We start from the raw sequence: 15292 nt of genomic DNA, 5'->3' as shown, positions 1-15292 counted from the left end.
GCCCTTCCCAGCTCACCCAGCTTCCCACCAGCTCCTTCCCAGGGAAAACCTTCTCCCCCTCCAGCCTGGCCAAACTCTCCATGATCTGCAGGAATTCAGCATGGAATGGGAGCAGAGGGGAGCAGCTGATGGCAAATTCCCTCCTGGACAGATCCATCTGCACACCCATGTGCAGCTCGGCCAGGAGGTGTTGGGGGAAAAGCCAAACAGCTTTCCTAGGGATGGGAAACAGTGAGGGAGAGGAGTGAGGAGAAAAGTCAGCAGGATAAGGAGGTGAGAAAAGAGGCAGCCCTGGGTGGAAAATTCCAGGAGGATTGGTCCAGAGGGGAAAAGCCATGAGTGGGAGAGCAGGAGTGCTGCCAGAGGGGAGGTTTGGTACAATTCTCAAAAAAAACCCCCTAAAAAACCACATTTGAAGACACCCAGGGCGAGCTGGGTGACCTCCAGATGGGCATGGGGACAGGAGATGGATTTAATGACAACAAAACATGGCAGAGGAGATGGAGAACTAATGGCTCTGCATGCTGGGTGCAGAATAATTCTCCCTAAAAGCCCAGCCAGCAGAGATTTCCACATTGCCCAGGTGGAAGGACTTGAAAACATCACTAAAACTTACAAAGGCTCTCAACAGAACTCCTCAGATGTGTTTTTATTCCACATCAATAAAAGCCAGGTGGCCAAATTAATCCTCATTAACCTGATTAGGTTTATTGCAGGGCTAAGAATCATTCACTGGTAGCACAAGGGGTTTTTTTTCCTTTTCTCCTGAAAGAATTCCCTTTGTGCACCTGCTTTTCACATCCACATCCAAATAGAATTCCATTATGGCTGGGAGAGCTTCAGCCATTCCCTGAAATGCAGGGAATAAACACAAAATCGTGCACATTATGTACTCTCTGCAGGGATATTTAAAGCTTTTTCCCCTCCCAGTAAATCAGTTTGATGTCGCTAAAGCCCTTGGAAATATCAACTTGCAAGGCTTTGCTCGCAGGACTTCACTGTCTGCTCGAGTTCCTGTAACTTTGGGAATGCCAAGTCCCAGGGAATCTGCATTTCCCACTCGAGGTCACCCTTGGGGACAAACTCTGCCCTCTTGTGCCTCAGTTTCCCCCTGGATATGGGAATGGCATTTCAGAGGTGCTGAAAATCCTAATCCAGCATCACTTCTAGGAAGTCCAAGGTGAAAAACAGGCAGGAATTACTTTTTTTTTTGGTATCAATTTAAACTTCCAGAGCCAATGGATGGCACAGGGAAGGCTGGAGAGCAGGAATGCTCCGACAAACACAACAGCAAACCCAGATTTGGGCTCCTCCTGAGGGAAAAACAAGGAACTAATTCAATTTATTTGCTCCTGATCACCTTTGGGGACCTGGTTTGGTTTTCATTTCTGATTTGTTCAGCCCTGACAGCTTCAGGGACACCAACAGGGCTGCACTTTGGTCCCTCTGGGCAGCCCTTTGCTTTATCAATATCAATTTGGTCTAAATTAAAGCTTGGATTCCTCAGAAAGCCAAAAATCCAGGAATTCTTGCCATCTCCACAGAAATGAACCTCAATAATTCCCAAAATACGGACCTGGAGAGCCCCAGCTGCCTCCTGTGCTTTCAATTCAGGGAATAAACCCTGTTTGCATTTCTTCTTGGCCCCAAACACTCTTGGAAGAGTTGGAGAAAAACAGAAAATTCCCAAATCCACAGGGAAAGGTTGATTTGCTGAATTTCCAAGAATGGTTTGGATTGGGAAGAACTCAAATCCAGTTCAACCATCCCAGGCTGGCCTTGGACACTGCAGGGATCCACAGCTTCTCTGGGAATTCCATCCCAGCCAGGAATTCCTTCCCAAAACCCAAACAATTCCCAAACCACATCTCCTTCCCTTCCAAACCCTTCCCTGCACAGAACCAGCCTCGTTCACACAAAGAAACGGAATTTTCCTTACAAATATCCCGAGGGGCAGCAGAAACCTCCCCTTTGGGACACAAATCAGCCTCATTCACACAAATAAATTGATTTTTCCCTATAAATATTCCAAGGGGATGAGGAAATCTCCCCTTTGGGACACAAATCAGCCTCATTCAGACAAATAAACTGATTTTTCCCAGCAAATACTCCAAGGGGCAGCAGAAATCTCCCCTTTGGGACACAAATCAGCCTCGTTCACACAAATAAACTGATTTTTCCTTACAAATATCCCGAGGGGATGAGGAAATCTCCCCTTTGGGACACAAATCCCATCAGCCCGAGGAGTTCCATCACCTTTTGGACTTTTCACAACCCAAACAGAGCATTTTAGGAATGCATCCAGCATATGGATCCACCAGGATCATCAACTCCAACTCCTGCTCCACACCAGGAAGGGAAAATGGGAGATGCAGCACAGTTTGGAACCTTTAAAATCGACTGGAAGGGTGGAAGATCAAATGCTTACTGAAATTCCTGCAGATCCCAGGCTGGGACAGGCTGGAAGTGCTTCGGAGGCCAGGATTAGGAGTCCAAATGGTCTTGGTAAATCGTGGAAATGGTCTGGAGAAACAGGGGAAAAAAAAGAAAGAGATGCTTGAGGAATGATGGGGGAATTGGTGATGCAGGAGTTATCAGTGGTGTGGGAACAAGGGGAATAAATACAGCCTTAGGAAGGTTTCCAAAAAGGATTTTTGGATTTTTTTTCCTGCAGGTTTCCAAAAAAAGATTTTTGGATTTTTCTCTACAGGCTTCCAAAAAACAGATTTTTTTTTTGGAACATCGTCAGGATTTTCATGGAGCACAAAGTGAACGGGAGCTGAACATGAAATAATGCAATAAAACCAAACATTTGCTGGGATACAGAGAGGGAAAAAATGTCCAACAAATAGGCAAAAGGAACTTTTCATCTCTTTGGCCCCACTGGGGTTCTGTGTTGGACATTCCAGTGAGAAATTCAGTGAGAAATTCAGACATTGCAGTGAGAAATTTGGAAATTTCAGTGAGAAATTCGGAAATTTCAGTGAGAAATTCAGAAATTTCAGTGAGAAATTCGGAAATTTCAGTGAGAAATTCCAAAGTATCAGTGAGAAATTCTGACTGCAGACAAGGAGGATGATCAGGGATGGAGAGAGAGCACAGACTGGAAAAGCAGCGAGGAAAATCCCATTTATAGCATCATTCCAGCTGGAAAAGCCCTCTGAGCTCCCCCAGCCCAACCAGCAACCCCACAGCACCACGGTCACCACTCAGCCATGTCCCCAAGTGCCACATCCCCGGGTTTGGGGACATTTCCAGGCATGGGGACTCAGACTGCCAGGATGGGATCTCCTGCTCTCCAAAGCCATCCCAGCAGCAAGGGATAAATGACCTTTGGGGTTTGGCAAGGGCAGCAGGAGGGTTCTGCTCCTAGTGGCAGCAGGGAAGGCAGGCTGGGCAGCAGGAGGTGTTTCCTGCCTGGGAATTCAGGGGATTCAGGGAATTCAGGGGATTCCAGGCCTCTCCATCACCTGGAGCAGGGAATTTCAGGCACAGGGAATTGAAGGAGGTGGCTCAACCTTGAACTCCTCATTCTCTTGGTTTCCAGGGGTAAAAAACAACCCCTTAGGAAGCAACTGAGTGACTCAATTAGCCAACTTAATTAAGGAAATTAAGAGCTGAGGCCATGGCCTTTCCACCACATCACCCACACAGGCACAGGGAAAAAAGGAAAATTCCATCAATTTTCTGGAGAAGAAACAGAGACTTGGAGAGACCAAGAAGTGCCAACATCACACTGAATGGATTGATGGAGTGGGAGCTTTGTCCAGTGAAATAAACCCCAAATCACTTATAATCAGAGAAAAATTCAAGTCGATTCAACTCCCACATTTGCAGGTGCCCTGCAGGGGACAGGAGGTGTATTTTGGCATCCATTTGCCCTCCCAGAGAGCAGGGAAACCTCCCTGTGCAGGTGAAAGGCTCAGATGGTCACCAGGAGCTCCTGGAGTGCTGATGGGCTGCAGGGCAGGGCTGAGAGTCCTGAGGGACAGAGAATATTCAGAGCATTCAGTGAGCACAGGAACAGATTGGGAACAGGCTGCTTTCCCAGCTCCCTCCCCGGGCTGGAAATGCTCCATTTGGGGACACTTTGGGCCACTCTTGGCACCAATAAAATCTTCCCTCGGCACACCTGGGGCCAGGGAGGGTCTGGGATGTGCTGGGATTCGCCCAAGGAGCTCCAGAGTGCAAAAAGGGTCCCCAAACATCACCCCTGGCACAGGGAGCCTGGAGAAACTTCCCCTGCATCCCTGGAATGTCCAAGGCCAGGCTGGAGCAGCCTGGGATGGCGGAAGGTGGGAGGAATGGGATGGGATTTAAGGTCCCTCCCAGCCCAAACCAGTCCATGATTCTGGGATCCCAAATCCCATGACTGGAGTTTCACATCCCTGTTGCTGTTGGATTCCTGACTCCAGCAGCAGCTGGGCTGAGGCAGCCTCACTCCTCTGCCCCCCAAAGCCACATTTCCCCCCCAGATCCCCCCAGCCACAGCAGGATCTGGAATATTGACATTTTCCTAGGAAATCTGGAGGGGAATCCAGGACTGGGCTGCTCTGCCCACCAGGAGCAGTGAGGGCGAGAGGAATTTTTGGGAATTCATATCCCACAGCAGCACTCCCAGCTGGGAGGAGATGGAAGTTTGGGATTGGAATCTGTGGGTAGCATTGAAGATGCCATAAACTCATCTGGGAATCCCCAGCCTGCAATCCCCACTCTGCAATCCCCACTCTGCAATTCCCACCCTGCAATTCCCACCCTGCAATTCCCACCCTGCCATTCCCACTCTGCAATTCCCCCCTTGCAATTCCCCCCTTGCAATTCCCCCCTTGCAATTCCCCCCTTGCAATTCCCCCCTTGCAATTCCCCCCTTGCAATTCCCCCCTTGCAATTCCCACCCTGCAATTCCCATCCTGCAATTCCCACCCTGCAATTCCCACTCTGCAATTCCCACTCTGCAATTCCCACTCTGCAATTCCCACTCTGCAATTCCCATCCTGCAATTCCCATCCTGCAACTCCCACTCCTGCAATTCCCACTCTGCAGTTCCCATCCTGCAATTCCCACTCTGCAGTTCCCACTCTGCAATTCCCACTCTGCAATTCCTACCCTTCTGGGCAGATTTTCCTCTCCCTGCTACTCTCTCTCCATGCACAGAATGGGAATGGAATGGGAAGATCCCAAACTTTCCTTCCATTCCAAGCCATTCCATGATTCCATGATCTCAGAGCCCTCGCTGCCACCTGGCTGTGGAGAACCTGGAATATTCCCTGCCAGGAGAGGCTTCACAGGGGCTTTTCTCACAGGTGAATATTCATTTAAATAGGAAAATAAAGATAAAAATAAAATTAAATCAGGAGAACATTCCAGAAGCACCCAAAAAGCTGCAGTAGGGAATCATTGTCACATCCTTCCCCTGCTGCCAAGGCTTCTCCAACCCCTAGAACAGCTGGAATATCAATGGAAAATGGAAATCCATGGGAATAACTGCTGGCCCTGCTGATGAACAAACATCCCAACATCTCCCTGCCCTGACAAGTGAAGCTCCTTGTTCCCAGTGAGTTCAGGAGCATCCAGATTTCTGGATCAGCTGCATCTGAACTGGGAGCCAGCAGCCCCTCCTGCGTTTGCAATGAAGAATTTTAGGTTAAAAGTGGGTCAAAAATAACCAAAAGGAGCAGTCCAAGCCCTGGAGCTGAAGCAGCTTTGGCAGTGTCCAATTTTAGGTGAAAAGGGGAAAGAAACACCCAAAAAGAGCAGTCCAGGCACTGGGGATGAAGCAGCTTTAGGTTCTTTCCTCAGGTGTGTTCCACCTGCAGGCACTGGGAAAGCAGCTGAGTGGAAGTGAAAAATCCATGTCAGAAAGGAATTCCCAAAATCCCTGTGGCTCTCAGCGAGGCAGAGGAGGTGACAGCTGCTGCTGGGGGTGGTGGCACTGCCAGAGGGGTGGTGGCACTGCCAGAGCCATCGGGCACCTCGCAGCCTCCCCTCCGCCAGGGAAGGGCTGTGCTGCTCCTTTTGTGGAATCAAAGCTCCCCGAGCCGTTGAGAGGGAAAATCTCTTTTTTGGGGTTGAATACAAACCCCAGCATGGTGCTGTGGCAGAGATCCTGGCCAGGGCAGCACTCGGGATTTCCATCTCCCCCACCACTGCTGCATCCCAAACATCCCTTTGGATGTTTATTGCATCAGCCAAAATCACAGCCAAATCACGAGCAGCTAAAACCTCTCAGGGCCTTGATTCCGAACTAAAATCCTTGATTCTGAGCTCAAATCCTTGATTCTGAGCTCAAATCCTTGATTTCCAAGCTCAAATCCTTGATTCTGAGCTCAAATCCTTGATTTCCAAGCTGAAATCCTTGATTTCCAAGCGGAAATGCTCAGGAGGTGACAGCACTGAGGAACTGAATCTCTGCAGAGACCATTCACCCGCTAGGATGGAAGAAACCCCAAAATTCTCCCATTCCTGGGCAATTTCCCCCTGCTGACAGGAAAGAGATGGAAAGGCCATTGCTGCTGAGCTGAATTGCATCCAGTGATTTGAAGGGTGAGGGGAAAGAGCCCTTCATGAGCCAAAACAGGAAAAAAATATTTATATTAATATATATATAAATATATTATTTATATTAATTAAAAAGAATATATTACGGTGCAGCAAGAGCAGCATCTTCAAAGCTTTGCTCCCCACAACCTCATGTGTGAAATCTGAGATTTTTTTTTTTCAATTTTTTTATTTCTCAGTGATGCTTTTTGCTCATTTCCTGCCTCTTCAGCTCAGAGAACTGAATCAGGATGAATTACCATCAGCAGAAAGATTAGGATCAGCCTAACCAGGACCTCCCTGCATAACTCCAGGGGATTACACCCAAGGCTGTGGGTGATGCTGGGCTGACCATGCTGACCCTGGGGATTTGGGGATGCCCAGGGGATTTGGGGATGTTCTAAGGGATTTGGGAATGCTCCAGGGGATTTGGGGATGCTCTAGGGGGATTTGGGGATGTTCTAAGGGATTTGGGGATACCTCCAGGGGATTTGGGGATACCTCCAGGAGGATTTGGGGATGCCTTCAGGGGTTCCAGGGATGTCTCCAGGGGATTTGGGGATGCCCAAGGGATTTTGGGGATGCTCCAGGGGATTTGGGATGTCTCCTGGGATCAGCCCAAACCGTCCCTAATGGGAAGCTCTCCCCAAGCTGCTCCTTCCCAGCCCAGCATTCCCATTTGTTTCCCACTCCCAGGCTGGAAGGGCCATGGAGCAGCCTGGAGCTGTGCAAGATGCACTTGGAGCTGAGGATGCTGCAAGTGGGAAAAGGAAAAGTCCAGCAGTTTGTGCAGCTCTGAAATCAGGGATGAGCAGCTGAGAAAAGGGAATTTCTCAGGATTTTCCACCCAATCTCCACCCCTGGCCCCATCAGGCTCCAGACCCTCACAGGGTCACTCACTGCTGTTAAAATGGTGAAGTTCCAGGCAGGTTTTGCCAGAGGAGGAGAGACCTTTTTTGTCTCCATAAAAAGCTGGGGTGGAAGGTGGGGCTGCAACCCCAACTGTCACCTCCCTGGAGGGGACAGGAGAGCTTTTGGCTGCCCCTGGATCCCTGGCAGTGTCCAAGGCCAGGCTGGAGCAGCCTGGGACAGTGGGAGGTGTCCCTGCCATGGCAGGGGGAATGGGGTGATTTTTAAGGTCCTTTCCCACCCAACCCATTCCCACATTCTGGGCTGTGGCTCCTCAGAGCAGCAGCTCCAACCTCTCCAGCCCACCAGGGATCCATGGAATTGCCTCTCCAGCGTCACAGCTCCAGGTTTTCTCCCTGAAAACCCCCAGGAGATCCTCATCCCTCCCTTCCCACAGCTTGACAGCACATTCCAAACACAAAGTCCTCCAGAGGAATTCACTCTGGAGCACCACAGGGTTTGCAGCAGCTTCTGCTCCTTCATTTCCCCCACAGCCACACCAAGAATTCACCAAAACCAACAGAAACATGATTCCTGTGGCTCATTCCTGGCACTCCTCGGGTTGATTTTCCTCAAGTGTGGCACTTCAGAGGTTGTTCAGGGCGACCTTTGCCTTTGGAAATCATTTCAGAGCAGCACAGAGAGTCTCAGGCGTGGGGAAGTGTGAGGCACTTCGAGATTTTGACACTTCTGCAGGGGAAAAGTTCTGTGCTGAGCTGAAGGAAGTGGAGAGAGGCTGTGAACTGAGATTGAACCTGCAGCTCCTGAGGATGCAATCAGTGAGAGAAAAGAGTGAAAAAAAACCCCAAAAAAACCACCAAAGCAGAATGTCTGTGCAGAAGGTTGGCTGGGAGCTCCAGCTCTGAGCAGGAAATGTCACCCAGGGCGGCAGGAAAGAAGGAGCTCAACCTGAGCGCTAACGACTCAGCGAGGGAAAACTCTCTGCCTCGTCTTCCCAGCCAAGAAAATGAATGCAAAATGAAATATTTCACTCTGCAGCCTCCAAACTGGGAACACCCAGGAAGATCCCAGCAGCAAGGGGACAGGGGACACCTCCTGCCCTGCTCTGTGATGTCACTCTGAGCCCCAAATTGGGACCTTTGGGGCTTTGAAGTCTTTTCCAGCTGGAGGAACACAGGGAAGGTGTGGAGCTGCTGGAATGAGCCAGGGGGAGCCCAGAGCTGCTGCAGGGCTGGAGCCAGGCTGGGAGAGCTGGGAATGTTCATCTGGAGAGGAGAAGCTCCAGGGAGAGCCCAGAGCTCCTGCCAGGGCCTAAAGGGGCTCCAGGAGAGCTGCAGAGGGACTGGGGACAAGGGCTGGAGGGACAGGACACAGGGAATGGCTTCCCAGTGCCAGAGGGCAGGGAGAGATGGGATCTTGGGAAGGAATTGTTCCCTGGGAGGGTGGGGAGGGGCTGGGATGGAATTGCCAGAGAAGCTGTGGCTGCCCCTGGATCCCTGGCAGTGTCCAAGGCCAGGCTGGAGCAGCCTGGGACAGTGGGAGGTGGCACTGGGTGGGATTTAAGGTCCTTCCAGCCCAAACCACTCCCTGACTCTGACAAATCCACCCCAAAAGCTGATCTCTCCCAGCCTGGCCAGCAGCAGCTCAACCCCCAGGGCTGAAATCCCTCAGCATTTCCCTCTCCCTACTGGAGAATCTCCCACATTTTGGCCATTCCTGCACCACCCCTCTCTCTCCATCCTTCTCCTCTGAAACACAACCCAGAAGTGTCTCCCTGAACCCTTTGCCTCAGAGCAATTCCCATTTTTAAACCCCAATCACACCCCTGACTCCATTCGTAAGAAGCACAGCAGAGTTTTTTGGGGATTATTTGTTTCTTCCCCCTAATCAGAGATATTCAAACCCCAAAAAGTATCAAATTCTCCTGTGAGCAGAGGCTGTGCTGCCCTTTTGCTGGATGACACCAAACAACCACAGCTGCAGAGCCACAGGGAGGCTGAGGCCTCAGAGCAATTCCAATTTTTAAACCCCACTCACACCCCTGACTCCATTCCTAACAAGTGCAGCTGAGTTTTTGGGTTTTTGTTTCCGTTATTGGAGAGATTAAAACCCCAAAAGCATCAAATTCTCCCTTGACCAGAGGCTGTGCTGCACTTTTGCTGGATGACACCAAAGAACCTCAATGCAGAGCCCAAGGGAGGCTGAGGCCTCAGAGCAATTCCAGTTTTTAAACTCTACTCATGCCACTGACTCCATTCCTAACAAGTGCAGCGGAGTTTTTTAGGATTGTTTGGGTTTTTTCCCCTTATCAGAGAGATGCAAACCCCAAAAAGCATCACTTCTGTGCACTGAGGCTGTGCTGCATTTTGCTGGATGACACCAAAGAACACAACTGCAGAGCCTCAGGGAGACCAAGGGACTAAGAACAATTCCAGTTTTTAAACTCCTCTCACAAGAAGTGCAGCTGAGTTTTTTTAGGTTTTTTTTTTCTTTCTCCCTTATCAGACAGATTCAAACCACCAAAAAAGCATCAAATTCTCCCTTGACCAGAGGCTGTGCTGAGGGAAGGGGACTTTTGCTGGATGACACCAAAGAATCTCAATGCAGAGCCCAAGGGAGGCCAAGGGACTAAGAACAATTCCAGTTTTTAAACTCCTCTCACACCACTGACTCCACTCACAAGAAGTGCAGCTAAGTTTTTTTAGTTTTTTTTTTTTCTTTCTCCCTTATCAGACAGATTCAAACCACCAAAAAGCATCAAATTCTCCCTTGACCAGAAGTTGTTCTGCATTTTGCTGGATGACACCAAAGAACCACAACTGCAGAGCCAAGGGAGGCCAAGGGCCTCAGAGCAATTCCAGTTTTTAAGTCCCACTCATGCCACTGACTCCATTCCTAACAAGTGCAGAGGAGTTTTTTAGGATTGTTTGGGTTTTTTCCCCTCATCAGAGAGATGCAAACCCCAAAAAGCATCACTTCTGTGCCCTGAGGCTGTGCTGCATTTTGCTGGATGACACCAAAGAACACAACTGCAGAGCCCCAGGGAGACCAAGGCCCTCAGAGCAATTCTAGTTTTTAAACCCCACTCACACCCCTGACTCCATTTGTACAACGTGCAGCCAAGTTTTTTGGGGTTGTTTGGGTGTTTTTTCCCTTATCAGAGAGATTAAAGCCCCAAAAAGCATCAGATTCTCCCTTGACCAGAGGCTGTGCTGCACTTTTGCTGGATGACACCAAAGAACACAACTGCAGAGCCCCAGGGAGGCCAAGGGACTAAGAACAATTCCAGTTTTTAAACTCCTCTCACACCACTGACTCCACTCACAACAAGTGCAGCTAAGTTTTTTTAGGGTTTTTTTTTTCTTTCTCCTTTATCAGACAGATTCAAACCACCAAAAAAGCATCAAGCTCTCCTATCTGCAGAGGCTGTGCTGCATTTTGCTGGATGACACCGAAGAACCACAAGAGCAGAGCCTGGGGAGCCTCGAGCTGATGCAAACGGAAAACAAAGCAGCAGAGGAAGTCGTTCTGTGGGGCTTTGTTCTGCTGGGGTTTTTGGGGTGACTTCTTTCCATCCAAAGTTTCCACTGCAGTTATTGAAATGAAACCTGGGTGGATTTTTTTTTGTCTCTGAACCCGTGAGGCTGCTGAAAAAAATCGGTGAAGCAACACAGAGCGGTGGCAGGTCAGAGCTGGGTCTGGGTGTGAAACGGTGACAACACCAGGAATGCCCCAAAACCATCGGAAATTAAAAACCATTTAATTTCCTTAAATTAAAACATGGAAAAAAACTCAAGATCTCATTCAGCTAAACCACTGGAGGTGTTTTAGGGGGGACAGAAATTCCAGAGAGCACAACCTGCCCAGGCAGAATGCCCTGCTGGGATGGGGCAAGGCAGGGAAAAGTGGGATGGACATTAGGAAATCCTTTCAAAAATACTCATCCCATCCCTAGAAGGCTGCACAGACATCCCACACTGCCAGCGACAAACCTTCCATCCCAGGATGAGGAATTCCATGGAATCTCCTCAGTTTTGGGCTCTGGGGGTTCAGCCATGGGGGAAAAACAACATCCTGGAAAATTCCAACTTCTGCCAGAGCTGCTGATCCCCTGATCCTGAGCTTCCAAGGGGTTTGGGGAAAAATCCAGGGGATCTTGGGGATGCTCCAGGGGTTTTAGGGATGCTCCAAGGGATTTGGGGATGCCACCAAGGAGATTTGGGGATGCTTCCAGGGGGATTTGGGGACAGCTCCAGGGGATTTGGGGATTCCTCCAGGGGATCTGGGGATTCCTCCAAGGGTTTTGGGGACACTCCAGGGGATTTGGGGATGTCTTCAGGAGATTTGGGAATGCTTCCAGGGGTTTTGGGGATGCTCCAGGAGATTTGGGAATGCTCCAAGGGATTTGGGGAAGCCTCCAGGGGACTTAGGGATTCCTCCAGGGGTTTTGGGGATGCTCCAGGGGTTTTGGGGATTCTTCCAGGGGTTTTGGGGATGCTCCAAGGGGTCTGGGGATGCACTGCCACCTTCCAGGAGCAGGCTGAGTCCAAAAGCAGCTCCTGCTCCCCAGCCCTTTGCAGCAAAAGGAACCCCAAATTCGGGATCTCCAATCCCCATCCCTCAGCAGATTCCCAACCCTCCCCCAAACCCCCCAAAGGGTTGGATAACTCAGCCAGCCCGGAGTTCTGCTGGAAAAATGCCCCACAGGAAGGATGGCAACAAAGCAGGGCCATAAAATATTCAAGAGAACAGGTCTGGCCTGGAGGGGGAGAATAAAACCCGGGGAAAGTGGACCTGGGTTGTTCTCCAGGATCCTGGAGGCATTGAGGGCTCTGGGAACAGTCAGAGAAAAACCTGGAAAAACCTGGAAAAAACTCAGGATCTCGTTCAGCAAAGCTACTGGAGGGGTTTGAGTGGGGACAGGATTTTTGGGGAGCAGGGAGAGCCCAACCTGCCCAGGCAATTCCTTGGTGGGATGGAGCAAGGCAGGGGAAAGTGGGATGAGCAGAAACCGCGATTTCCTGGCTGCCAATTAGCGCCTGACGTTAATTAAAATTTCATCAGGGTCATTCCCAGCAGCTCCTCCTGCAGCAGCCAGGGCTGGGCTGGGAAGGAGAACAGGAGCATCCAGAGAGGAATGGAGCTCTGGGGAGGGAGGGAAAGGGCCTGGGGGTCCTGGGCTTCTTGGGGTTTGTGCAGCACCAGAAAATCAGAAAATCCTAAAATCTCACACTGGGTTGGGTTGGAAGGGAATTGAAAGTCATCCCTGCCATGGCAGGGACACCTCCCACTGTCCCAGGCTGCTCCAGCCTGGCCTTGGACACTGCCAGGGATCCAGGGGCAGCCACAGCTTCTCTGGCAATTCCATCCCAGCCCCTCCCCACCCTCCCAGGGAACAATTCCTTCCCAAGATCCCATCTCTCCCTGCCCTCTGGCACTGGGAAGCCATTCCCTGTGTCCTGTCCCTCCAGCCCTTGTCCCCAGTCCCTCTGCAGCTCTCCTGGAGCCCCTTTAGGCCCTGGCAGGAGCTCTGGGCTCTCCCTGCAGCTTCTCCTCTCCAGGGGAACATTCCCAGCTCTCCCAGCCTGGCCCTTCAGGAGAACCAACCCCAACAGTTCCCCTGCCCAGCGTGGGAGGAAACATCTTCACCCCAAAAAGCTCTCAATTCACCATTTCATTTCCCACGTCAGAGACCTTGAAGGTTCAATCCCAGCCCAGTGGGAGCACCTGAATACCTCATCTTCAAAGATTTGTGCTTTTTTTTGCCCAAAAATGATGACTGACCCTCCTTGTTCCCAGTTTAGCACTGGGAGGCATCAGGGCCAGGTTCTGCACCCTGCCCAGATCTTCCAGAGGTTCAGCTGGAGAACAGACAGGAGCACAAAATCACTATTTTCCCCCATCCTGCACTTTTTTTCCTGGTGGTTTCAGTAAAACCAAGTGTGAAAACAACCCCAAGTACAAGAGAAACAGCAGTTTTGGGGCTTTGCACACAAATCCAGAGGTTCTGGAAGGGATCAGAGCTCCCCTAAGTGCCACCAGCTGGGGGGGAAGAAGAAAATCCCACAAAACCCTCAGAGGTATCACAGCAATCCCAAACCCAGGAGGCAAACATCACAGGGAGGGAAGGAAACAGCCACATCCATGAGCACTGCTGCTGGAGCTCTCCAGATGATCCTAAATGTCAGTGCCCTGCTGCCAGGCCACCCTTCAGCCGGAAAACAAGAGGGAAGGAAAGCTGGAAAACAACACCAAACATCCTCAGCTGCTTCTGCTTTCAGGGAAGCTTCCCCTGCTCCCTGCAGGAAGGCCTGGAGCAGAAACCCCAAGGAGAGCAGAGTTTTCCTGCTGGGCCACAAATGAGCTGAGATGCTGAGGAGGAAAATGGCAAAACCTCCCAGGTCACAGCTGGAGGGAAAAGAGCTCCTGTTCATCCCAGGGATTCACAGGGATTCACAGCATCCTCGGCCCTGCAGCTCTGGGGAAGCAGCAATTTGGGGTGGAAGCTGAGGGTCTGGGAACACCTGGAGGGGCTGGGATGGGCTGGGGGTCCTGCTTGGGCTCCTCAGGGTTTGTGCAGCACCAGAAAACCAGAAAATCCTAAAATCTCAGACTGTTTTGGGTTGGAAGGGAATTGAAAGTCATCTCTGCCATGGCAGGGACACCTCCCACTGTCCCAGGCTGCTCCAGCCTGGCCTTGGACACTGCCAGGGATCCAGGGGCAGCCACAGCTTCTCTGGCAATTCCATCCCAGCCCCTCCCCACCCTCCCAGGGAACAGCTCTGCTCCTGCTCACCCCAGGGCCAGCAGGGACTCACAGCATCCTCTGCCCTACAGCTCTGGGAAAGCAGCAATTGGGTTGGAGAAAGGTTCTCAACTGGGAAAGCTGAGAGTTGGAGAACCTGGAGCAGCCAGGGGCAGAGCAGATCACAGCTCCCATCTGGAGCCTCAGGGGTTAAGGCAGGCTGAGCCCAGAGGGGCTGGAGAGGTTTCACCCCTGAGCAGCTCCTCTGGAAGAGCCAGGGAGGGATGGATGCAGAATGAAAAGCTGGATCAATAATGGATGGCTGAGGTCACTGAGTGGTGGGGATGTGTCCATGATTGAAAATATCTGTTCCACTGTGGGACTGCAAGGAGCAGAACTGCAGCCCTGGGGGCCACAGAAATCACAGCCAGACATCACCTGGGGAGGTTCAGCAAGCACAGGGGGAGTGCTAAAATAAAATAATAATAAATAATAAACAATAAAATAAATAATAAAATAATAAATAATAAAATAAAAATAATAATAAAATAATAAAATAAAATAAAATAAAATAATAAAATAAAATACCCCAAATAAAGTGAGAGGCAACTCAGAGTCGTAACTAAGATAATTATTAAAATGCAAACCATCAATTATGCACAGCACAGACAAAGCTGCTTTCCCTCCTCCCTGTGCCTGATGGAAAAGGAATTCCCACAGATAAACCAGACCATGGAAAGCCCCAAACCCACCTGGGGAAACCCTTTTTCTCCCCCTGTCAGCACAGCAGCTCCTCCAGCCCTGCCTGCCCTGGAGAACTGCCCAGAGCTGGCACCATGCTCTTCTCCTGGGAAGTGCAATTCCTAGGGAGTGATGCTGATCTGCTTCTAAATCAGTGCTGAACAACAATGAACGTTCAATGAATGTGAATTAAAGAGGTTTGTCCCACAGTGCAGAGCTCTGGAGCATCATTTCGTGGGAAAAACAACAAAAAAACCTCCTAACGAGATTTTTAATGTCAGAGAGTCAAGGCATGACTTTATTCTCTGGCCAGGATGTTGTTCTGGCCAGGATGTACCACAGAAATCATCTCATCCACACACAGCCCGGCTGGGCAGAGAGAATCATTCCATCACACAT

At 50.3% G+C, this 15292-nt stretch overlaps 1 protein-coding gene across 9 annotated transcripts in view; it reads right to left on the bottom strand.

The window, feature by feature from the left end:
* HIVEP3 (HIVEP zinc finger 3) overlaps positions 1-15292 on the bottom strand; it is a 264012-nt gene that overhangs the window by 81753 nt on the left and 166967 nt on the right. For 8 of the 9 annotated variants that reach the window (XM_085081168.1, XM_085081171.1, XM_085081169.1 and 5 more), the window contains one exon: positions 2429-2523. The gene's annotated coding sequence lies outside the window, so the exon portion shown is untranslated. Of the gene's footprint in view, positions 1-2428; positions 2524-5744; positions 5811-15292 lie in introns of those variants that run through there. The other variant, XM_085081172.1, reaches the window with a different exon arrangement.

The sequence above is a fragment of the Lichenostomus cassidix genome, chromosome 23 (genome assembly GCF_008360975.1).
Source record: "Lichenostomus cassidix isolate B80296 chromosome 23, HeHo_3.0, whole genome shotgun sequence".
In the NCBI taxonomy this organism is placed as follows: Eukaryota; Metazoa; Chordata; class Aves; order Passeriformes; family Meliphagidae; genus Lichenostomus; species Lichenostomus cassidix.
Note: the sequence above shows the minus strand (reverse complement) of the source record. Positions and strands in the feature narration are given on the sequence as shown.